This window comes from Pseudorca crassidens, chromosome 19 (genome assembly GCF_039906515.1).
Source record: "Pseudorca crassidens isolate mPseCra1 chromosome 19, mPseCra1.hap1, whole genome shotgun sequence".
Classification (NCBI taxonomy): Eukaryota; Metazoa; Chordata; class Mammalia; order Artiodactyla; family Delphinidae; genus Pseudorca; species Pseudorca crassidens.
In genome coordinates this window covers 5,844,304-5,864,556 of record NC_090314.1, presented here as the reverse complement: position 1 = coordinate 5,864,556, position 20,253 = coordinate 5,844,304, and positions in this window count along the sequence as shown.

Sequence of the window (20,253 nt, the reverse complement as noted above, 5' to 3'; positions counted from 1 at the left end):
CCCTTTTCCTGGCAACTTGCCACCTCTAAGCAACTCCGGTATAGACAGACATGCTATGGCAGCCCCTGAGCATTAAGTAAGACGATGCTAAGTATTTGGAATACTTAGCACAGTTCTGGGCACATAGTTAATGCTCAATAAATGTTAGCTTTTAAAATTACTAGCTCAGAGGTGTATACAAAGTAAAAGATAAATATCTACTCTCCCCCCTTCAAAATAAACTCCTCAGAAGTAGACACTGTGAATAATTCATTACTAGTTGTATCTTTCCAGATTTTTCCTTTTCATATACCAACATATATATTATTTTTAAATCTATATACATCTCCCTATATACATATGCACAGAGTTTTTTAATACAAAAATTGAATTATCTTAATCATTATATGTATCATTCCAGAACATGCATTTTTGAAAATATATGTATTTTGGACCTCTCCCCCTGTTAAAACATAGAGAGCCACTTTATCCTTTTTTACCAGCTGAAAATATTCTATTGTCCAGAATTTGGGGTCATTGTTAGTCCAGAAAGCCAAAGATGCCATAGACTATGACATACTTTTCAGCATCTGAACGTCATTCTGTTTGGGGGTTAATGTCCATAGATGCATTTACTGAAAAGGAAAAATAATATCAGATCCAATTCTGTAGGCTCCTACTCAGAAAAAACAAACAAACAGAAACACATTCAGAGTCCGCCTGCCGATACAGGGGACACGGGTTCGTGCCCCGGTCCGGGAAGATCCCACATGCCGCGGAGCGGCTGGGCCCGTGAGCCATGGCCACTGAGCCTGCGCGTCCGGAGCCTGTGCTCCGCAACGGGAGAGGCCACAGCAGTGAGAGGCCCACATACCGAAAAAAAAAAAACCACATTCAATGATTCTTTAAATAGCTGTTTTGACGCCATTGGTACCCAAACCACAAAATAATCTATTTGTAGAACTGTGGCCAAATCAAAATCCACTCGGACTACATGTGATGAAACAGCTACCCACTGCCACTGGTGGTATCCCACCTGACCCTAGCTCCCTGATGTTTTCCTTATTCTTCCCTCCCTCAGCCCCCAAACACTTTATATGGGCCAAGCTTAGAGTACGATGGTAAAAACGAAAGCCTTAATAACCACTTGCCATTCCACACCTAAGTCTGAAACTTAAAACATTGCTTTTTGAAAAAGCAAATTCCAAGTAACTTGAGCCACGAGGGTCCTCCTGGCTACTTTTAGTTTCAACCCCTTCCCCAAGTCACATCTAGAAATAATCCCATCAGTTTTCTTTGAGCAAGAAGCTTCGAGTGGGATTGGACCACTCTTGCTTGGCTTTTCTTAATTCCTGACAACAATGAATCTAAAAGCTAATGTCACACTTGGTCCTTCAATCACGGAATTCCAGGTGTAGAATTCCCACATGTATTTACTCGACACCTATGATGCTGAAATCTTGAGGCAGCTCAATCCATGTCTGTCAAATATCAAACCACGAGTGTTCAGGTTTAACACACGTGTGAAATGCAGGGGTCCACAAGCCAGAGGAGACATATGACTTGAGAAAATCAATATGGTTTGTAAAAGCATCCAGTGATAATTTTTAATTAGAGATGGGATATAATCTAGAATCTGGAATCTGAAGCATAAAGTCAGTTGTTTAAAAAGTTCCCAGATGTAGAGCTCCTCATATATGGCAGTAAGTTTCACATGAGAGACAATATTCCATTGCCATTCCATATTCCAATATTCCATGTTCCAGCTCCAGTAGGCCCCCTTCTAAGTCATTTAGGAAGACCCAATAAAAGACAACAGCCTGGCAATGTCTTTTTTTCTTTTTTTTTCTTTTGGTCATTATTGGCCAAGAAAATTGAGAATCTCATGGCCTAAGAAATATTTAACTCAAAATAGATTTCTGCCTTCAACCAGGATAGAGTAATAAAAACTAGACTTAGCCTCTTACACCTACAAATCTAGACAAAATATATGAAACAACTGTTTTCAGGCTGCACAGGACTCTGATCTGTGAGAGAAGAGAAACAAAAAAGGTGAGCCCTCTGATCACCTGGAGGCAATTTCCAGACTATGGGGAAAATGGATGGAAACAAACCAGAGCCTGGCAGCATCTGTGAGTTGAGGAGGAGGCCAGAATTTGGGGAGGCTGAGACACCTGGAAGTTGGGACGCGGGATTCTGGAGTAAAATGAGTTATGCAGACAAAGCGCTCCATAAATCTATGTAGGGGTCCACTTGGGTCTTTGCTGAGTAATAGGTTGTACATACATCAAGGAATGTTCCACAAACCTTGGCAAATAATGATGGCAGTGTTGTTAGCTGCACAATTCCTAGAGCTCACAGAGGGCCCAGAGACATTTTGAACCCAGACCAGTCAGAGTGGAGAGTTGTTAGTGGTCACCTGGAGCATTTGATGGAAAGCCCAGAGAGGTCACGCATTAGAATGGGGCCGACCTATCTTTAGAACGAAGGTACTAAAGACTCTGGAAAAGCTTGAATACGGGCCTCAAAAAGCTCAAACTAATCCACAAGTAAGTGCCTGCCAACGTCAGGAGCTCAAATATAGAGCACCACAGTGTCCAGCATCCAATCAAAAACTTCCAGACATGCCAAGAAGTAGACACATGTGGCCCGTAATTAGGAGAAAAATCAGTCAATAGAAACAGGTATACAAATGGCGGAGATGTGACGGCACTAGAAAACCACGCGCAAGTATTTAAAGGAAAACAAGAACATAATGAAGAGAGACATGGAAGACTTAAAAAAGAACAAAATGAATCTTTAGGGATAAAACATATAATATATTCTTGCACAATTTCACTAGATTGGAGTAACTGCAGATTAGACACCAGAGAAGCAAAGATTAGTGAGCTCGAATCTAACCAAACCAAAGCACAGACTTTTTAATTCACTGGAAACAAAACATGAAAAGAGCCTCAGTAACTTACGGTATAATATCAAGTGGTCTAACATCATGCACTTGGGGTGTCACATTAAGACGAGAGGGAGACAAAATATCTGAAGAAACAATGGCTGCAAATTTCCCAAATCTGATGAAAAGTACAAACCCCTATGTCTAAGAAGCTCCACACACTCCAAGAGGATAAACACACATCCATGTGTGTGTGCACACACCACTACCTCAAGGCTCATCATAATAAAATGGATGAAAGTTCACAATAAAGAGAAAAAATTAAAATCAGAGGAAAAAAGACACAATAGATAGAAAGGAACAAAGATAAGAATTAGTGAAGAATTCTTGTCAGAAACTATGCAAGCCAGAAGACAATCAAACAACATCTTTAAAGGGCTGGAAGAAAGTGTAATCCTAGAATTCTATTTCCAGTGAAAATATCCTTCAAAGATGAAGGTGAAATAAAAGGTTTTTATATATATATATATATATATATATATATATATATATATAAAAGCAAAAGCCAAGAGAATTCAGCTGCAGCAGAACTGCACTAAAAGGGCTGTGAAAGGAAATTCTTCAGGCAAAAGGACATTATACCAGATGGAAACTTGGAGCTACACAAAGAAATGAAGTCTCAGAAATGGTAAGTATGTGTGCTAATAGCAAAAAAAAAAAAAACTTTTCTAACTTTTAAATTTCTTTAAAAGATGGCTGCTTAAAGTAAAAATAATAAAAATTCATTGGGAGATTTATGATAAAAACAAAAGTAAGTTATATGGTAATAACAGCACCAATGATGGGAGAGCAGAAATGGAAAAGTACTATTGTAAAGGCCTTATGACTAAAATGGAATAATGTTATTTAAGCATATACTACAGTAAGTCAAAAATGCATACTGTAAACCGTAGAGCAGCAGTTCTCAAAATGTGACCCAAAACCATGGGCTTGCCTAAGACCTTCTCTGGAGTGACAAGGTCAAGGTTATTTTTATAGTAAACACCCAGATGTGATTGGCCTTTTTCACTCTCGTTCTCTCAGAAATGTACAATAGAGGTTTCCAGAGGTGACATGATATGCGATATCACAACAGACTGAATGCAGAAGTAGATATGAGAACCCACCGACTAACAAAAATTTTAAAACTTTACCAAAAATGTGAAACAGTGCCACTCTTCTAACTAAATTTGTTTCAGAAAACATAGTTTTTTAATGAAAAGTATTGTTTATGTTACTATATAATAGGTTGTTACGGTTACTTTTAAGAGTTAATATTTTTAATTTCTCTATTTTAATTTCTGATATAATAAATATCAGTAGCTGTAATCTACATAAACTAAAGCTCTACAGAGTATCCTCTCTGACCATATCAGAGTTAAATTAGAAATCAATAATAGAAAGGTGTTCGGAAAATCCTCAAATACTAGGAAGCTAAACAACACACTTCTAAACATCCTATGGGTCAATGAAGAAATAACACGGGAAATTAGAAAATATCTTGAACTGAATGAGAATAAAAAACAGAACGTATCAAAATTGTGAAATTCAGCTAAGAGTGTTTAGAATGAGGTTTATAGCTTTAAACGCTTATATAAGAAAATAAGAATGAGCTAAAATCAATGATCTATACTTTCATCTTAATGGCTAGGAAAAAAAAAAAAAAGCAAAGTAAACCCAAAGTAGAAAGAAGGAAATAATAAAAAGTCAATGAAGTAGAAAATGAACAAATTTTTGAAAAGCAATGAAATCTTAACAATAAAATTGATAAACCTCTTGCAAGACTGATCAAGATTTAAAAAAGAGAAGACAAATGACTACTATCAGAAGTGAAAGAGGGAATACTACTAAAGCCCCTGCAAATGTTAGAAAGTTAATAACGTATGATTACTAACAACCTATGCCAAGGAATTTGACAACAGAGAGGAAATGGACAAAATTCTTTAAAGATACAAACAAAACTGCCTAAGAAGAAAAAGGTAACCTGAACAGCTGTATAGGAATTAAAGAAATTGAATCTATAGTTTAAAATCTTTCTTCAAAGAAAACATCAGGTCCAGATGGGTTCACTGATAAATTCTACCAGAGTTTTAAGGAAGAAATAGTATAGCTTTTAAAAGCCTATCGCTTACTTGCGTGAGGTGCCTTTCACAATGTTTAAATTATTCTCTAAATTCTAACTCAGCCTCTTCCTAAAGAGGCAATGAGCACACACTATGATCCTTAACTGATGCTATAAATATCTCACATTTGCAAGTAAACTAAACAAATTCTTTGGGAAGATGACTGAAAATAGCTGTGGAAAAATTCATCCCCTAAATCATGCAATTGTTTTTTTATTATGCTTTTAGTCATGACCAAAAAAGCATTTTAAGAAATCAGACCTGCTACAAAGTCAAATACAGTATTTGACTGTATTCATTGAAGTTGGGGTCAATAGTTATTTACATACTGGAAAAATGCTACAATAGTCTTCTATAAATATTAACATGCTAAAAACATAATTAATCACACAGAGACTGTAAGTACTGGAAAGCTCCATTTCAAACCCAAAAGGTGGCCTCAAGCTGGAGAAATATATTTTATTAGCACATTTACGCAAGACTTTAAGATCATAAATATTTCAAGGTATAAAAACCTATAGCTCATAGTCTGCAGAAGGCATGACAAGGACAGAAAGTTTCCATGACTTTTTTCACACATTGCCTCAGATCAGCGGCCACCACAGGCTTGAAAGAATCACACAAAACCCCTGTTCCTTTGATCATATGTATTTAATTCCTCACAGTTTCAAACTGAAGCAGAAATAAAACACTGCCCCTGACACATTAATAAGTACCAGACTTAGGAGAAAGTATATCAGATTTCAGCGTTTAAGTAATTTCTCTCTATGCATATATTAAATAAGAATGCAGGAAAAGTTGAACAGTCTGTTTCTTTTAAAAAAGTTTGATAAGGAACTCTCTTCATTGATGGTGAAAGTATAAATTACTACACGTTGGAGAGCTATGGGGCAGTATCTACTAAAGTTGAAAAAACATTCCCTATGACTCAGAAATTATACAATTAGAATGTACAAGAATATGTTTCTGGTGATTTTTAAAAGGGAAAAGCGTAAAAGTCCATCGACAGGAGTATGCATGCGTAACTTACGATAAATCCATGCAAGAATTATCACACAACAGTTAAAAGCAATGACCTAGAGCATGTAGAGAATGATAGCATTATATAAACGTTTAAAATGAGACTATATATTGGTTTCTGGATAAATACCTAAGTAGCAAAAGTATAAAAATATGCAGAGTATAAGTAAACACTAAATTCTGGTAGGTGGGGAAGGAGAAAAAGGCATGCGATTCCCAAGGGGTACATAGGAGGCCTCTTCTGTGTCTGTAAGTTTTTTTGTTTTGTTTTGTTTTTAAACAAGGGGTGGGTACCTGCATGCTTGAACACTTTGTGAAATATTTTAAAATGAAAACAGTTGAATATTTTATCATACACCTCAATACACTTGGCCTATGAGTCTGTTTGCTTTTTTCACAATAATCAAACGAGTAATTCTACTCATTTCTAAAATGTTTATTCAGCTACGCCACCATAAGCATCTAGGGAGAAAACATACCGTTACTTTGTGCAAACTGTCAAAATACAAGTGAGTGCTTCACAGCCAGAGCTGAACAGAAAAGGCCACGGACAGTAAGGGAACAACTGCTGTGACCTGAATTTCAGCAACTCTTTGAACGGCCAGGTGACTGGTTGTCCAGCCCTCCCCTTGGCTGCATTTGGAAGACCGGGCTAAGTAAGCCGGGAGAACAAGGCAGAGGGTTGAGGCACACAAGAACCACAGGGACAAACACAGCACTGCCAACAGGTGTAAGGTATTATACGACCTAGGGTCTGGGGTTCTGACACACCTTTCCTGGTTCTGCATTTATAAGTAACTTCTCAATCCGCGAAAAGCACCAGAAACGTACATTAAGAAGGCTTGGGAGACTGGGTAAGTGTACCTGTGGGTTTTACGGTTTTCATATGCAGGGGTGAGGGTAGCGAAGTGAAGATGGAGGCGGGGCCAGGGTTTCCACGACCTCACCCCGAATTCTGAGGCCAGACGTTGGAGTCCTAATAGGGGCGGGGACTCTGTCGGGGTCGTCCCAGCAGCAGGCAGGAGGTGCCCGAGGGACCACTCACCTGTCGGCGGTGCCGGGCGAGGGGCGGGGAAGCGGGCGTGGGCGGGAAGGGGTCGCAGCCCCACAAACTACAACCCGCTGGAGCGCGGACTAGCGGCCCCGCCAGACCCCGCCCCGCCCAGCCTCGCCCTTCTGTGACGTCAGCGCCCGAGGACCACTCAACGACCGCCGCTGCTGGCTCCCCGGAAGCCGATTGGCCGGTGGAGGGAGAGGCGGGCGGCGGGAGCCGGAGAGAGGAGGGAAACCCTGCGGGCAGGCGACCGTTGCCATGGACGCTCTCGCGCGTAGTAACCACAGCTCCGGGGGAGACAGAGAGGTGGAGGGGGTGAAGGGGTGAAGGGTCCCCCGCCTCCCCTGCGGCGCCTAAATCGGAGCTCTCTCAGCTGCGCAGACCTTGGTGGCCCATTCTAAGGCTCGGGAGGCTGACAAGCCCCCGCGTTTCAGCCTGGCTGGGAAGACAGGCTGACCTTACCCCACACCCTAACCTGGCCATACCCATTTGTGCTTCTCCCTGTGACATAGTGGATGCCATTCTTTTATTGAAGACACAGATAAATCAGTTGTGTCCACGTGGCTTTGGAGAATGGCAGCAGTTAACTAGAGATGGACAAGCCATTTTTTCTCCAAAGCCACGCGTACATAACCGACTTAGCTGTGTCTTCAATAAACGATTCTAACTCAGTTGTGATTTGATGACAGTTGCCCTTGTATGTATCCTGTCTAGGCATTGGGGGGTGAGGGTGGAGAGGGTGTGTTAAAGGGCGGCTGGTGGGAAAATAAAGGAAGAGGAGAAAAAAAGTAAGAGAGGTGAGAGCAATATATGGGGATATGAGTGTGTTGGGCTGAGAAGGAATGTTTAGGAAAATGAAATGGAAAATATTGCCTTTACAGCCAACTGTCTCTAATCTCTCTGTGCCTTCTAAATTTTTTTAATCCCATAATTCCATTTTTATGGCTATTTATACAGGGAAATTGGAAATATTTCACATTGTCAAAGTTGGGAGAGGTGATTACAAACATTTTCGGTCTAAATTTTAGAACAATGTAAGTTCTTGCAATGTATTCTTTATCATTGTTCTTGGAGATTACTCAGAAACAGATTTGGGACATTTTATTCCAATTTGTACCATCAATATCAATGGTATTCTTTTCCTTGAGTGCTGTGTTGAGAATCAGTAGTTTTGGAAACTATAACCTGTAACTGGGTATGGGATCCAAATGGCCTTCATGCACAGAATATAACACTAATATTTACAGAAAAGTGCTTTGTGGAGTGTTTATTGGCAACTTGAGTGTGTGATGTGTTCATTGAGAATTTTATCATTTACAACCACAGGAAGGTAGTATCCGTTGTCACTGTTATGTTTTGCTTATGTTACTAGGTTATTTATAGGGGTGTGAATCACCATCGGCTTTTTTCATTGAATGACTTTTTCATGACATGAAATTGCAGCGCACACCTCGTTGAGAGTATTCCCAGAGAGCCAAGGTACACAGACTCTATCAAGTTCAGATATCATATTCTAGCTCACTTATTTAGCAAGTGAGGAGCTGTGTCCTAGAGGCTAAATGACATGCCCAGGGTCGCATTTCTGTGTGTGTCCTTCGGATCAAGTAGAAAACAATGGACTCCCACAGCCTCTCTTTCCTTTTGTTTCCATCAGAGCCATTATGTCACCGTCGTATGTTTTCACATATTGTCTCCCCCATTAGACTATGTCCCTGCGAGGGCAGAGACAATGATTTTCCAGCCTTAGTCACGGGAACCATTTTTGAAGCACTTGCTCTGTGCCAGCTTCATACACATCATTTATGACCCTCATCATAAGGTTGAAAATATGATTCCCCTTTTACAGGGACTTACAGGTTAAGTAACTTGACCAAGGTCACATTAGCCAGGAGGTCATAGAGCTGGAGTCTAACCTAGGTCTGTCTGACCTCAAAGCCCATGGTCTTCCCCCTACATCAAATAGCTATATTCCTTCTCGTGTATTCTCCTTTCTATCCTCAGCACCAGCCATCGAGCTTGGCCTACGGTGTACTCCTAGTGCATGTTTGTTGAATGAATGAATGAGCGCTTGGAGAAGGAGGGACCAGCTTCCCTCCCTGGTACTTAATAGTGATGATTTGGGACAAATTCCCAAATCACACCAGGTCTGTTGTATCTCTCCATAAAATGGGGCTAATGATGCTTCACTGGCCTGAAAGGAAGAGCATTAATCAGATGCTCTATTGAAATCCTTCCCAGAAAATAGATTGAAATTCAGATGCTCACTTATGAGTAGTTCTGGGAAAGCTAAGTGTATTTAGCCCACCTAAGGGGAATGGCACCCACCTCTACAGGGACAGTTGGATGCTTCTCTTTCTCCCTGAGATACATAAAACTCAAGGGAAAAGCAACCCAGATTGGAGCTATCAGGTGAGGTGTGTTGTGGGGTATTAATCAGAAGCCGCCCCAGCAGCTGAGATAGCTAGACAATTAATTGAGCTCTATGACCTAAAGTCTTATATGATGTGGGACACCTCTGAAATCTAATCTTAAAGTTCCATTAAGATTAGACCATTTAGAAGGTCCTGGTATTTATTGGCAGTCTAACGTCATCAATTAATCATCATCCACAATAAAGATGACTCATTTTAAGTGCTGCAGGGAGATCCTGACAATCTAAAGGAGGAGAGAAACAAAGACACAAACAGGACACTTTAAAGATGTTAAGAGTCATACAGTGGTGGGACTTCCCTGGTGGCTCATTGGTTAAGCACCTGCCTGCCCATGCAGGGGACACGGGTTCAATCCCTGATCTGGGAAGATCCCACATGCCGCAGAGCAACTAAGCCCACAAGCCACAACTACTGAGCCCACGTGCCACAACTCCTGAGCCCATGTGCCACAACTCCTGAAGCCCACACACCTACAGCCCGTGCTCCTCAACAAGAGAAGCCACCGCAATGAGAAGCCCGCGCACCGCAACGAAGAGTAGCCCCCGCTCACTGCAACTAGAGAAAGCCTGTGCGCAGCAATGAAGACCCAGCACAGCCAAAAATCCATTTTAAATAAATAAATGAATAAATTTATTATTTTTAAAGAGTCATACAATGGTATATGTTAGGTTGTGGATTATACTTCATGCTATGTATGAAAAAACAGGGCTATATCAAGGCTACTTAGAATCTTGATCTGGCATTTTAGGAGCTGAGGCCATTTTGTAATATTCTCGTGAAGATTCTGCAGAGACTGCATTATTTTTTCAATGTGACTGATACAAGACTAACGGGTCTGAGTAGGCTGGTTTATATCAGCGATACACCGTATTTCATCCAGATGAGTCTTTATCAGTTAAGAAAAATTAGCTTCTGAACTCAGCTACCACTGGGAGGTTGTTAAACTTTAGTCAAGGAGATAGAGCATGTCAAACAGAGTCAGACAGTCAATGTCTCGAATTTACTGGACCAAGATCCCTCATGCAAGCACTGAAGGTATTTTAGCTGTGGGCATGCAAGGCAATGAATTAGACAGGTAACTGGCAGTAGTTTGATTTATAGTGGCTCACAACAGCCCATTGTTAAATTTGCAGGAATTTTGCAAGCCCATTGTTAAAGAGTCCTTATTAAGAGCTAAATTATATCAATGTAGCATTAAATAAATTATATCGAAACAATGGTAATAAATACTCAAAACATCACTTTCTAATTCTTTTCCAACACTTTACTGTTTTTCATCCTTTTGAGTTTATCTTCATCTGTTGCATCATTATGGTGGAAATACTACATAATGACGGTATCCCTTATCATTTTTAAGTTCAGCAATGTCACATTGGTAAATTGGGATTGACCGTGATGGGAGTATTTAAACCATGGAAATCATTAAAAGCTACAAATCAAGGCTTCATTTATTGTTTTCTTGATTGCCTAGACTCAAGAAAGTCATAGAGAAAATGCTATAATGCAGATGAAACTTTAAAAATGTCTTGTGTCTGTGGCCATTACATTGTGACAAGCAAAAAAAATTAAGAAGCTACATTCTCCCAGTATTGAAGACAAACATCTGATTCAGCAAAGAAGTGATTCATATCATTAAGTGAAATTTCAACATGCATCTTCAGTTTTGTCTACTCAACAACGTAAATGAAAATATCAACCAGCATTCAAGCTGAAACTCCTTTGTTCATCAGTTGCAAGGTTGGCTAGAGATACGAGTGTAGCAAAAATCAGTAAAAGCATTTGGCAAAAATCAATTGACTGGATTCACTTTGTTATAAAGCAGAAACTAACACACCATTGTAAAGCAATTATACTCCAATAAAGATGTTTAAAAAAAACAATTGACTATGTGGAATTTGCAATACAGAGTATTGTGTATTTTTGTGACTATTTATAAGTTGTGGGCTATGTGTCCTTTATATCATTAAAATGTATAATAAACTTATGTATGTATGCATGCAGACATTTTTCCCAGAGAGCCAGCTGTTAAATGTTTACATCACTGGAAGTGGGCCCCTGTTTTTATCCTTAAAGAGATTATTCTCTGGCAGGACACAGGCAAAACCCCTGTGCTGCAGACTCCAGTGTGGTGAGAAGCATCAGAAAGGAACTCAAGTCTCCCAGGAGTTCTGAAGAGGGCAAAGCAGCGTCATCCAGGGACTCTTGAAAGATGAGTTCACAGGTTATATGGAAAATCGCCTAGCTCTTTAGACCGATGAGGGTTTGTGGAAATAAAAATGGAGTAGGATAGAGATAGATGTGCTGTATGTGTATAAGATATACATACAAGCTCATCTAAGCAGACCTGCTCTCTCAGGAAGCCAGACCTTGAGTCATCCAGAGAGTAGCTGAGTCATCATATTTGATGTTGCAAAACTTTGGTTGAGAATCACAGACTAGGCCTGCCAGGGAGCCACCAGATACCCTGTCATTGTGTAACGAGCAGGACCCTACGGGGCCTTCCCCAGGACAGGCTTTTCCGCCCCCCATATCCTTTGCTTTAGCTTCTCTCTGAACTACCTAGATAATAGTATTTGATGCAAATTTCCCGTGTTGTTTTGCAGATGTTGAAAACCCCCCACCAAATGGAAGATGTTAACTACTTGATGACCCTGAGCACATAGCCCCAGGCCTCCTGGAGCCTAAGGACTAATGAAGTTAACCCCTGTGACACCACCCTGCTCCCTGTGACCCCCAGCCTCCCTCACCTGGCTTTTAAAAATGCTTTGCGGAAACCCTTCGGGGAGCTCGGGGCTTTTTAGGACACGAGCCACCTGTTCTTGCCTCGTCTTGCAATCAACCTTTCTCTGCTCCAAACTCCGACGTTTCCGTTTGTTTGGGCTCACTTTGCTTCGTTGGGCACACGAACTTGCGTTAACAACTGGAAACCTATTGCCTCCGCCGTGACTTTCCAGTTTTCAAACGGTCTCCCATTTGCCATGAGATTTATTTCTCCAGGTCTCCTTCTTGGAATCCTCATGACTCAAGGTAATCGGGTGTCTCTGTTTCTCAAAGAGCCTAAAACACAAGCTAGGAATGACCTCAGGAGGGCCCCAATTTTCTGGCCACTCGTCAAATTCTTAGGGAAGCGTCCTGAAAACTATCAGGGAGGCCGTAATGATACAGCAGAAGCAAGGTGAAGTCAAGACAGTATTCAAATCAGTGGAGCGGTGAAGATGGAAGGAAATCTGGTTGCGATATCGAAAAGCTGAAAGGATGCAGATGAGTGTTCGTGCTTGCGGTAGAAGCGGCAACTGAATGCCCTTGTCTCCCATGTCCCCTTCTCTCCCAAGGTGAGGCTATCAACCTAGGGAGGAGAGCGGTAGCAGAAAGAAAGAGCAGGAAGGCTATAAACCAGGAAGCTCTACAAACCAGGAATGTTGCGCCCTTTGGCCCTTGGCTCTCTGAGTCTTTGGCTGCCTTTTGCTCAAGAAAACACGTTAGTTCTAGGGATCAATGGAAACTGAGACGTGTTGTCTGGGCTTGCTCCAGGTTCGCCCAATAACTGGATTTAAAAGGAACTTCTGGGCTTCCCTGGTGGCGCAGTGGTTGGGAGTCCGCCTGCCGATTCAAGGGACACGGGTTCGTGCCCCGGTCTCGGAAGATCCCACGTGCCGCGGAGCAGCTGGGCCCGTGAGCCGTGGCCGCTGGGCCTGCGCGTCCGGGAGAGGCCACAACAGTGAGAGACCTGCGTACCGCAAAAAAAAAAAAAGGAACTTCTGACCTAGCTCTGCTCACCAGGGCCCCAGAAGAGACAGGGGCTCAGGGCAGACATCTCTGTTCAGAAATGTAGGTTGAACAGTCCTTGGAGTAACAGGTCAAGTAGGGTGTGGAGAAGAGAGATACCAAACTACAACCCTCCATATCGAAGATGGAAGGCCAGCACTTTACAGGCTCCGGCAAACAAAGAGAAGCTGTGCTTGCCTGGAATCAACAGCAGCTCCTGCAGCCCACACCCCACACTTCTCTGGAATGCTCGTAAAAATACTAAGTGCTCCAGTAATTAGCTCGCAGGAGTCACAGTGCAGGGACATGGTTGCTCTGCGAGGACATTCCCAGGTGAAGAAGGGGACACATCAGAATTTCCCAGAGATCTTTTCAAATGCAGATTTCAGGATCTCAGCCCAAGAGGATCTGATTCTGTAAGTCTAGGGCGGGGCCTGGAGATCCAGGCAAACTTTACTTGGATTTGAGCAATGATACCCGATCTTACATTTTTGTTCAGATGGCCCTTACTTTAATCTTTATTTAAAAAGTTGGGGAATTTTAAAGGCGAAGAAGGTACCTGTATCCCGTTTGAGGTGAATATTTGTCTACTTACCTAACTTGCATTGGAAATAAGTTGCCCATTTTTTGCTTGTGGGTGAGATGTTTTTAATAGTTATATTTCTCATTTAAATTAAGTTTAAAAACTGTTTTTAAGTATTCAAGAGGAATCTTTACATCTCTCCTGTTTCTCCCTTACCTGTCCCATTAAGCACACAGTGTCTTTGGAAAGAGGTTTCAGGTAACTGAATCGAAGTTGATGGAATCACAGAAAGTGAAATCTAGAAGGATCTTAATACCTCCCCAGTTCAGCCCCTTTATTAGATGAGGAAACTAAGACCAACGCGTTCAACGTGCCCCATGTCACCCAAGTGGCCACGGAGACCTGCCCCCAACATCCTTTGATGCTGCCCTGCACCCAGAGGCCTGGCGTGAGTATTATCATCTCACTGGAGCTTTTCTCCTAGACTTGTTCTGCAAACAGCACCTCTGGCCCAGCTGAGCAGGGGTAGGCTTGCTGTCTCTGAGCTCAGCTCATCGTGGGGCGCTCCGTCTCCCCTCTGCTTGATCAGACCCTAGCCACGGGGATCCATCCATCACCGCTTGAGGCTTCCCTAAGGAAGAGCCTTCAAGGTGAACATTTTTTAATTAGAAAAGAAAAGCAGACTTCATCATGCCTCAAGATACTTTCATGTCTTCTCAGTTACCTAAATCCCTGCAGCCTGCTTTCATATATCTTCTGAAAATACATACACCTATACGTTCTCTCTCTCTCTAAATATGTATATAATATCTATATATACACACACACATAGTCTCTCTCTATATATATACATATATACATATATGGATACACACATATACATACACCTATACATTCTCTCTCTCTCTCTCTAAATATGTATATAATATCTATATATACACACACACATAGTCTCTCTCTATATATATACATATATACATACATGGATACACACATATACATACACCTATACATTCTCTCTCTATATATATATGTATATCACATACATATATACTCTCGCTATATATACATACACATATATATGGATACACTACATATAGACACATCTATATATTCTCTACTTCCTCAGAAATTATTTATTTGAGTCCAAAGTGAGAGTCACCAACCCCACGCTGTATTAGTTCTTCTTATCTCATTTTGGACTGTCGTCAATGGAGAGAGAAGGAGAGAACGCCGTGGGCAACGCCATGACCAGTAGGCAATCTCCTGCCACCTCCTGCTCCCAGGGACAAGGGCTGTCACTCATAACCACCTGCAGTGTCCCTCCACATTCCTCCACCATCCAAAGTCACCACTGCTCCAAGGACACTAAGTGCGTCATCACCGTGAATTCGAAAAGGGACCATCCATTGCTTATCCCATGAAGGGACACAGCTCTGCAGAGGCCCCGCTGCGACAGAGGCTGTTCCCTTAAGACCAGGTCTGCGTGGCACCTGCATGGTGGGTCAGCGCCCCAGCACCCAGGCCAGCACAGTTACCAGGGTGCTTCCTTCAGCAGCCAGGTCAAGGTCAGGCCCCTGGCCTCCAGCCTTGGCCACCTTCCGCTGTGTAACCCAAGCTGTCAAATACACGTTTTCCTTTTCTCTATGAGCCACGACGTGGAAAGGGTGAGGCAGCACTGCTCCGGACTCACAGCTGCCAGGCATCCCTGAAGACCGCAGCATCACCTGCAGCCACTTCCCACGCCCCCACCCGGGCACCTGCCCCAGCCAAGGAGCTGCGTGTTCCAGCCCGGGAAGAGCTGTGGAGAAGTCTTTCTGCCTGAGGTGGGCCCTCCGCGTGTTGGAAAGCACATGGGGTCAGCGATGAGACGGACCCAGACTGCAGCCTTGCTTCTGCCCCTGCTGGCCCGAGACCATGAGGAAGCCATTTAAACCTCATTGAGACTCAGTTTCCTCATCTGCAATGCTGGGATAATCATACCACCTTCCCAGCTTCTTACGCAAGTTCAATGAGAACACAGATGAAATAGTACCTCCCCTCCCCTCCCCAGAATCCTGTTGCTCCTGTGAGACGAGAGAGGGGTACCTGAGGGGAGGTTTGGGAACCTACACGGCCCCAGGGAGCTATTTTCTCCTGGCGGGAAGGGAAGCACCACATCATCTTACAGCAGAACCACAGCAGGATGGGCCTTAATTATATGTGGCTGCAAGTCAGCCACAACCTGGGATACTGCATCAGCTCTTCCAGAAAATGACCAAGGGCTTTTTGAAAGGTGACAACTATTTTTAAATAACTAAACTGGAAAAAAAAAAAAAAGAGTTTTCTTCTTTCTCCTCTCAGCTTAAGGCAGATGGGCCCAAGGACTAACCTAGATCAGGGTTTATTATGAATCTTGGGGCTAATTTCTTTTCCCTAGAGTTCCTAAGTGTTCCAAGCACACAGCCTAGAAATAATCATGGAAACAGATTACCTGATTCCTGACACACACGTCCAGGAAGTTTAATTTATCTGGTAGTGCAGTCTTTCCCTGGAGTCTCTAATGGAGCCCAGAAGAGACGGCAAAGGATGGGGATGCAGTGAGGCTACCATGGCTCGCAGGGCTGCTCTCAGGAGGCACAAAGTAGAGGAAGGGGCAGGAAAGTGTCTCACTGGGTCTGGGGCATTGTCCTAGATGCAGCCCAGCTCCCCTCTCCAGCCCAGAAGAGACCAGCGGACTATTGGACTAGCCCACTAGAGGTACCGAAACACTTTCCAAGGGCCAGGCGGGCCCTCCAGTGGTTTCAGGGCAACCATTTCCATTCTGTACATATTCATTTCTACAACTGATCTGACTGGAGGGGAGCAGGGTCCTGGAATCCTCCTGGCTCCCCGCCCCTTTCACAGACCCCCTTCTGACTTTCAGGAGTGTGTTGCCCTTGGGTGAAAAACATCTCAGGGTGTCCAACCAAGGGACAGTTCAGACTTGGTAATGGGTTCAGAAAGTGTATCACTCTGATAATTAGGTAGTGAATTTTGTTGCCAATCCCGTGGTTTCCAGTTGGCTTCCTGCAACAAAGAAGGAAGAGCTAAACGCTTGTCCATTCATCAAACAATTTTTGGTGATAGATGATCTTGTCATTTTTGACACATAACTCAGAAGGTGTTCTGTTTCCAATTGAGTAGCATTGATATAAGAATACTCCTTCCATCAGTCAGAAGGAGAGAGACAAATATCATATGATATCACTTATATGGGGAATCTAAAATAGGACATAAATTAACTCATCTACGAAACAGGAACAGACTCACAGACATAGAGAACAGACTTGTGGCTGCTGAGGGGTAGGGGGATGGGATGGGGGGGAGGTTGGGATTAGCAGACGCAAACTATTATGTATAGAATGGATAGACAACAAGGTCTTACTGTATAGTACAGGGAACTATATTCAATATCCTGGGATAAACCATAATGGAAAAGAATATATATTTATAAACATATAATATATATTATACTATATAGTATATATAGTATATAAATATATATTATATAATATATAATTTCTGTACACCAAAAAGTAACACATTGTAAATCAACTATACTTCAATAAAATAAATTTTTAAAAAAAGAATACTCCTTCCAGTCCTATCTCATTTGTGTGAACGAGGTTTCTCAACACCAATAGCTTGAAAAATGAGGCACTGGCACAGAACTGACACTGAAACTAAGCTCAGTTTAGCAATGATATGTGCATTGATTAAATAAGTAAATAATCTCCCATCCATCTCATCAAGAAGAGCATTTCCAATCAAGTTTTGCTTTGGGGGTTTAACAATAAATTTATGTAGTTTCGATTCACAGTTTGTTTGACTAAAAATAACCACAAGATTTAAGAACATGTTTTGGGTTTAAATATTAGCCAGTAGTGAAAGAAGGGGCTCAGGCCAGTGCAAGAAAGCCACTTCAAGACCTCAAGAAAGAGGGCAACTGGTGCATTTTTACTTGGTAGTTCTGTTCCACAATCATCACACTTATATAGACCACCCCAAATTCCTTTGGGTTACTCACCCAAAGGAAGGAAGAACAGACTTTTAGAGCTAGAAACATGTCAAGTGGCTTTATTTTTATTTCTGTCTTATTCCGGTATCAATGTTTTGTTCCACAGGAAGCGAAAAGTATATATGCTTGCACTTTTTTTCCGGAAAAAGTTCATCCCTAACCTCTTCCTCTTGTTCTGCAAAGCAAAGACTACTGGGAATCTAAGGAAACTCAAAAAGTATACTGTTCAATCTCATCTCTTTACAAACAAGGAAAGCAAAGGGGAGCCCAGGGAGTTGCAACAGTCACAGTGTTGGAAGGTTCTGGCCCAGAACACAGATGCTCTGACCCCAGCCAGGGAGGAGCATTCCCCACCCCCAAGTCATTATGGCTTTCACGGAGCACATGTGAGCTCCACTCTGCACAGCTGACATCCTGAGACTTTCATTTACCTTTTTTTTTCTCTATTAAATATTGTTTCCTGGCTCCATTGTGTTTTTCCATTTCTGGTTTTCTCTCTCACTTTAGTGGAATAAATCTTTACAGCTTCTTATGCGAAGGTTCACGGTCAGTAAAATGTGTAATTCCCTTTTCCTCTGAAAATGTCATTATTCTTCCCTCACACTTGAGTCCCAGTTGGTCTCAGTAGTAAATTCTAGGTTGAAAATAATTTCCCCTCCGAATTTTGTCATCTACCGTTCAGGGCTGTGTGATACCATTTTGACTCCTAATCCTTTTTGTATGTGACCTGGTTTCCCTCTTGTAACTCTGTGTCGTTAATCACTATTGTTCTGAAATTTCATAAAAGTAGATTTCTTATGCGTTTGATTTCTTGTTGATTGTTTGTTTGTTTTATTTGTCATGATCCCAGACACTTGGTTGGTTACTATGTGGACTGTCATGTCCGTCTGTTCCAGAAAACCTTCTTGTACTATTTGTTTGATAATTTTCTCTCTTCCATTTCCTCCGGAACTGACATTAGATGATTTTTTGTTTCTTTTAAATTGATCCTCTTAATGTTCCCATCAGTTCTCTCCTGTTTTCCATTACTTGGTCATTTAACTTTTACATTGTGGAGTATTTCCTCAATTATATCCCCCATTTGTTTTACTCCCATACTTTTAGTTTCCAAGAGCCTTTTAGCGAGACCTGATTTCTGTTTTATTCTGAGAGCAACGCTCTTGCACGACTGCAATGCCATCTTGTACCTGTTTGGAGATATTAAATTACACAGTATTTTAAGTTTTCTTCTCTGCCCTGCATAGTTTCTTTCCTCTTCTCCTGTTCATTTTGGACTCTTGCCTGGTAATCCTTGACACCCTTTTATTATATGTGTCAGAGCAAGGCTCTAAGAAAGACACTGGAAGCTCTAAATATGTGAATAAGGCTTCTCGCCTGGTGGCCTCCACATTGGGCACTTCCAGATTTCACTGTGTGGAGCTATTTTCTCTGGGAAGGAATTCCCAAATCCCCACCCCTGCATATAGCTGCAGGGACTCTGTGAGCAGAGCAGGGAAAAGGGGCAGGGAGGGGGTTAGGGGATCAGACTTTCATTTCATACCTGTTTTTATCCCTACACCACACCCCTTCCCCCCCCCAAATTGTACCTGAAACGTCCAGGACCAGAGCTCCTTCTATTTAATTTGTCCAGAACATAAACCTGCAGTCTTCTGAGTGGAGTGGGGCAGAGCTAGAAAACCAGGAGCCCTGGATGGAAACAGTGGTCCTGTTTCCCATTTCCAGCCTCCAGCTTGCCTCCAACTTTCTGTGATGCTACCAGGTCCAGAGCCTTCAAGGGGTTTTATGGAATTAAATGGCTTGTTTTCCTTCAGTATTCCCTGCCTACACACATTAGAATGTAGTTTCTTCCTCCTTACTTAGTTCCTCTCTCCCATCTGTTTTCCATCTTGTAGAAATCTGTTTAAATCTCTTGTCCACTGGGGGCTCCTGTCTGCCCTTCTTAGCCCTCAGAAGCCCTACACTTTTGTCCTCCTGTAATGTTATTTTAGGGGGGTACGGGCAGAGAGGTGGGGAGAGAGGAAAGATACATACATGGATGTAATCTGTTCTCTTTTATTGGGTCTTTTATTTTCTTCTATTGTTGTCTAGTTTCAAAGTTAAGCTCATAGTACGAATTGGGAACGTTTACATCTTCTTCTAGGCTCTGGGAAAGTTCCTATATTTCTTGGTAGAATTTGTCCAAAACAGGATCTGGGCCTTATATCCTTTCAAGGGTTGGATTTTAGACTGCCTTTTCCATTTTTCTATGGTAATCGGTTTATTTAGGTTTTCTACTGCTTCTCAAACTTTTTCGAAATGTGGTGTTTGGAGCTTCTGGGTCTCCAGTCCAGATCTTTTACCTTTTGTTTCATTCTTTTTTTTTAAAATATAAATATAAATTTATTTATTT